This window comes from Rhinopithecus bieti, unplaced genomic scaffold (genome assembly GCF_001698545.2).
Source record: "Rhinopithecus bieti isolate Rb0 unplaced genomic scaffold, ASM169854v2 scaffold_1599, whole genome shotgun sequence".
NCBI lineage: Eukaryota > Metazoa > Chordata > Mammalia > Primates > Cercopithecidae > Rhinopithecus > Rhinopithecus bieti.
The window spans coordinates 436615-442614 of record NW_016804139.1 but is presented as its reverse complement, the minus strand read 5'-3'; the positions used below and the strand labels follow the sequence as shown (position 1 = coordinate 442614).

The following is a 6000-nucleotide window of genomic DNA, read 5'->3' as shown; positions in this document are numbered from 1 at the left end:
AAAAAAAAAAAAAAAAAAAAAAAGTGTAGCCTGGCTGGGTGCAGTGGCCTATGCCTGTAATCCCAGCACTTTGAGAGGCTGAGGCAGGTGGATCACCTGAGTCCAGGAGTTCAAAACCAGCCTGGGCAACATGGTGAAACCCCATTGCTGCTAAAAATACAAAAATTAGCCGGGCGTGGTGGTACATGCCTATAGTTCCAGCTACTCCGGAGGCTGAGGTGGGATGATTGCTTGAGCCCAGGAGGTAGAAGTTGCAGTGAGCTGAGATTGCGCCACTGCATTCCAGCCTGTGCAACAGAGTGAGACCCCTGTCTCAATAAAATAAAATAAAATGAAGTGTAACTTTAATGATTTATTTTCCTTTAGATTTCTGAGTCAACTCTAAGTTGTCTAACATACACAAGCACATTACTCAGAAATTACCTATACTGTCTCATTCCTTATGAATAGGTCTGGCCTGGTAACCACTCATCCCTTGTTAACAGGACTAGCACACTTTACTAACATCTGCTTAACATGAGTGATCCTTGACAAATGATGATATAGACTTCTTAAAGATAAACTCAATTTATTTTTAATTGGGTATAATTCATTTAATAGTCACCATTTAAAAGTATATATTTCAGTGGTTTTTGTTGTAATCACTGTGTTGTGCAACCATCACCACTGGGTACTTCTAGAACATTTCTATCACACTGAAAAGAAACCTAGAGTTCACTTCCCCTCACAAGCACTTTCTGTCTCTCTTTTCTAGATTTACCTGTTCTGCACGTTTTATATAAATAGAATCATAAAATCTGTGACCTTTGTGGCTGGCTTCTTTCACTTAGCATCATGTTTTCAAGGCTCACCCATGCATGTAGCGGCACTTCATGCCTCTTATAGCTGGCTGTATGATATTCCATTGTGTCATACATACATACTCCATGAGTATGCATGGAGATAGCAACCTCTTTTTTAAAATTCTGTGTTCCTTTCCTAAAGTATTAAATTATTCTAAATGCATGATTTTAAAGGTAGAAGTTTAACTTTTGGGTTCTTATAATGTATTATTAATAGCGGGTATTTTTGTTTGTTCGAGACGGAGTCTGGCTCTGTCGCCTAGGCTGGAGTACAGTGGTGTGATCTCAGCTCACTGCAACCACCGCCCCCTGGGCTCAAGTGATTCTCCTGCCTCAGCCTCCCCAGTAGCTGGGATTACAGGTGTGCACTGCCATGCGTGGCTAATTTTTGTATTTTTAGTAGAGAGGGGATCTCACCATGTTGGCCAGGCTGATCTCGAACTCCTGACCTCAAGTGATCTACCTCCCTCGGCCTCCCAAATTGCTGGAATTACAGGTGTGAACCACTGTGCCTGGTATAGCTGGTGTTTTTTGAGTGCCTGTTATATTTCAGGCCTTGCCCTGACTCATTCCTCACATTAGCCCTGTAAGATAGATGCTATCATCATCCTCATTTTTCCAGATGAGAAAACTAAGGCATGAAGAGGTTAAATAGCTTGATCAAAATCACAGTTTATAAGTGCCCAAGCTAGAATTCAAGCCAAGGCAGTCTGGCTCCAAAAACTAAGCTATCCTTTGGAAATAACTTTGCTTTTGAACTTGTATATGTGCCTTTCTCATATAGTCAGTTTCTTTCTTGTCATCCTTCCATCTCTCCCTTTCTCCCTGTATCCTCCTGCCTTGTTCTACAGAGATTTTTAGATGAATCAAAACTAGTTTCTAGGTTATTTATATTTTTAGAATAAGGCACTCAGGAATTTTTCCTTGGAGACCTGGAAATACAATTACGTAAAAGAGAATTTATTGGTTCACATTACTGAGGTCTGGGATATAGCAGGCTGTAGTCTAGTTGAGATAGTGAGCCTCACACAGTGTTGCTAGGGCTCCCTCTTTCTCTTTCCACCTCTCATTCTGCCTTTCTCTGCGTATTGATTTCTTTCTGCAGACAGCTTCCCTCCTACTGCCAGGGACGTTGGTGGCAGCAGCTTTAAGCTTATCTAGTCTTCGGCTTAACTGCCCAGTGGAAAGAGGCAGTTCTTCCTGAGAGCTCCAGCAGCAAAACTCCAGAGAGTGTTCTGATTAGCCTGGCTGGGGTCACTTGCTGATTCCAGAGCCATCACCGTGGCCTGGCAGATGGGGTACTCCAGCCAGCCTCTCACCAATCACATGGAGTCGGTTCTCCACAGGAAACAGGTGTTCAACTTAAAGAGTAGGGATGTAGGTGCTGGAGAGACAAAAAACCAGATGTCCATAACTAAACTATTCAAGACAACCTATACAGTTGTCAGCAGCACTCATATTCCTACCTTTGTCACTTTTACTTCAGTGAAAATGGTACAGTGTGATCTTTCTAATAGTACGGTTTTGAATTTACATTAAAAGTTATATAATGATTCTAAGTTATTAAAGACAAGCTTTTTCAAGCTAGTTTTAGTGGACTGATTTATACAGAGTAGGAGATATTATTCTGTGTCTTCTCAAACAACTTGTTAAAATTGCAAGAATCCCTTGGTTTACTTTGGTTTTAAAAAAGGAAAAATGATCTTTAATTCTGCCATCCAAAACATTATGGGTTTTGGCTTAAACCTTTTTTATGTATACAAACACTTTAAAAAGTAGATATATAACCTTGAAAACTTTTCCTGCTGGTGATATTTTAGGTATATTTCTTTTTCTTTTTTTTTTTGAGACAACTTCTTGCTCTGTCACCCAAGCTGGAATGCAATGGCATGATCTCAGCTTACTGCAGCCTTGACCTCCAGGGTTCAAGCGATCCTCCTACCTCAGTCTCTCCCAAGCAGCTGGGACCACAGGCGTGTGCCACCACACCCAGTTAATTTTTATATTTCTTGTAGAGATGGGGTTTCACCCTGTTGCCCAAGATAGTCTTAAACTCCTGGGCTAATGCAGTTTGCCTGCCTCAGGCTCCCAAAGTGCTGGGATTACAGGGTGTGAGTCATCATGCCCAGCCTGTTTCTTTTTTTAAAACTGAGATATATTTTACATACGTAAAACAGTTTTCAGTATATTCACATGGTTGTGTAACCATCACCACTATCTAATTCCACAACATTTTCATCACCTTCAAAAGAAGCACTCTCCCTGTGGGCAGTCCTTCCCCATTTGCCATGCCCCAGCCTTTGACAACCATGAATCTGCTTTCTATCTGTATGGATATGCTTTGCCTATTCTAGATATTTTTTATTTAAGTGGAATAATGTACTGTGTGGCCTTTTGTGTCAGACTTCTTTCACTTAGCGTAAAGCTTTCAAGGTTCACCCATGTGGTAGCATGTATCAGTACTTCATTCCTTTTTATGACTGAATAATATTGTACTATATGGATATACCAAATTTTGTTTATCTTTTCATCTGTTGATGGACACTTGAGTTGCTTCCACTTTTTGGCTATTACGAATAACACTGCGATGAACATTTGTGTACAAATTCCACATGAACATAGGTTTTCAGATCTCTTGGGTATTCGTTTGTTAGGGCTGCCATAACAAAATACCACAGACTATGTGGCTTAAACAACAGAAATTTATTCTCTCACAGTTCTGGAGGCTGGAAGTCCAAGATCAAGGTTTCAGCAGATTTGGTTTCTCCTGAGGCCTCTCTCTTTGGCATGCAGATGGCCACTGTCTCCTCATAAGGTCTCTTTGTGTGAGTAGCCCTGGTGTTTCTTACTATGTCCAAATTTCCTCTTAAGGACACCACTCAGATTGGATTAAGGCTCACACTAATGGCCTCATTTTAACTTAATTACCTCTTTAAAGACTCTGTCTCCAAATAGCCACATTCTGAAGTACTAGTGATTAGGGCTTCGACATAAGGATTTTGGGGGTGAAAGAGTTCCATACCTAGAAATGGAATTGCTAGGTCATGTGGTAACTATGTTTACCTTCTTGGGGAACAGCCAAACTATTTTCCAAAGTAGGTGCATCATATTTTATTCTCACCAGGAATATATGAGGTTTCTAATTTCTCCATGTCCTTGCCAATGCTTATTATCATCTGTCTTTTTGAAGTGTGGTATCTCCTTGAGGTTTTGTCTTGGATTCCACTGGTGGCTAATAATGTTGAACATCTTTTCATGTGCTTATAGGCCATTTGTTTATCTTATTGGAGAAATATCAATCCTTTGCCCAGTTTTAATTGGTTGTTTGTATTTTGTTAAATTGTGAGAGTTCTTAATATATTCTGGATACTAGACCCTTATCAGATATATGATTTGCTAATATTTTCTCTCATCTTGTGGATTGTCTTTTCACTTGTGATGAAGTCCAGTTTTTATTTTTTCTTCAGTTGCTTGTGTGTTAGGTGTCATATCTAAGAAAGTCTTGCCTAATCTAATGAGTATGTATACCCATGTTTTCATCAAAGAGTTTTACAATTTTTGCTTTTACACCACTTAGTCTGTTTCGAGCTTTCTTTTTTTTTTTTTTTGAGACACAGTCTCACTCTGTCACCCAGGCACCCAGGCTGGAGTGCAGTGGCACATCTTGACTAACTGCAACCTCTGCCTCCCAGCTTCATACCATTCTCCTGCCTCAGCCTTCCGAGTAGCTGGGACTACAAGGGCTGCCATGACGCCTGGCTAAGTTTTTATATTTTTAGTAGAGACAAGGTTTCACCGTGTTAGCCAGGATGGTCTTGATCTCCTGACCTCGTGATCCGCCCACCTTGGCCTCCCATAGTGCTGGAATTACAGGCGTGAGCCACTGCGCCCGGCCTGCTAATTTTTATTTATTATATGAGGTAGTGGTCTAACTGCTTGCATGTGGATGACTAGTTGCTTTAGCACCGTTTTTTGAAAAGACTTCTTTTCCCATTGAATTGGCTTGGTACCGTAATGAAAACAAAAGGACCACAAATATATAGGTTTATTTATGGACTTTAAATTCTATTCCATTGATCTATCCCCATCCTTATGCCACTCTCACACAGTCACGATTACTGTTGCTGTATAGTACATTTTGAAAATGGGAAGTATGAGTCTTCCTATTTTGTTCTTTTTCAAGATTGTTTTGGCTGTTCTGGGTGTCTTGCATTTCCATATGAATATTAGGATCAGCTTGTCAATTTCCGCAAAAAAAAAACCCAGCTGGGATTTTTACAGGGATTATATTGAATTTGTAGATTAATTTGGGGAATATTGCCATCTTAATATTAAGTTGTCCAGTCCATGAACATGAGATATCCTTCCATTTCTTTAGGTCTTCAATTTCTTTAAATGATATTTTGTAGTTTTCAGCATATAAGTTTTGTGCTGCTTTTATTAAATTTATCTCTAGATGTTTTATTATTTTTGGTGCTATTATAATTTAAATGGTTTTCTGAATTTTATTTTGTGGTGTTTATTGCTAGTACTCTGATTTACTTTAAAAAATTGTTCAAAAATACAATTAACCCTTGAATAACATGGTTTTGGACTGCTCAAGTTCACTTACAAATGGATTTTCTTCTGCGTCTGCCACTGCTCCTCTTCTTCCTCCTCCTAAGCCTACTCATTATGAAGATGAAGACCTTTATGGTGACGCACTTCCACTTGATGAGTATTAAATAATATTGTCTCTTCCTTATGATTTTTTTTTAATAGAAACGGGTCTTGCTGGTTGGCCAGGTTGGTCTTAAACTCCTGACCTCAAGCAATCCTCCCACTTTGACCTTCCAAATGACTTTCTTGATAACATTTTCTTTTCTCTAGCTAACTTTATAGTAAAAATACAGTATATAAAACATATACAAAATATGTGTTAATTGATTGTTATCTGTAAGGCATCCAGTCATCATAGGCTATTAGTAGTTAAGTTTTCGGGGAGTTGATGTGGTTTGGAGTTGGTATCTCACGTTGAAGTGTGATCTCCAGTGTTGGAGGTGGGCCTAGTGGGAGGTGTTTGAATCATGGGGTTGATTCCCCATGAATGGCTTGATGCTGTCTTTGTGGTAATAAGTGAGTTCTCATTCTATTAGTTCACGCAAGAGCTGGTTGTTTA

At 39.5% G+C, this 6000-nt stretch overlaps 1 protein-coding gene and 1 long non-coding RNA gene across 4 annotated transcripts in view; one reads left to right on the top strand and one right to left on the bottom strand.

The window, feature by feature from the left end:
- The window catches only part of ZCCHC4 (zinc finger CCHC-type containing 4), a 62032-nt gene that overhangs the window by 27147 nt on the left and 28885 nt on the right, over window positions 1–6000 (top strand). The window lies entirely within an intron of this gene.
- LOC108525975 (uncharacterized) overlaps window positions 1820–6000 on the bottom strand; it is a 39198-nt gene continuing 35017 nt past the window's right edge. For both annotated transcript variants that reach the window (XR_001884387.1, XR_001884385.1), the window contains one exon: window positions 1820–2226. This is a non-coding gene — a long non-coding RNA (uncharacterized LOC108525975). The remainder of the gene's footprint in view (window positions 2227–6000) is intronic.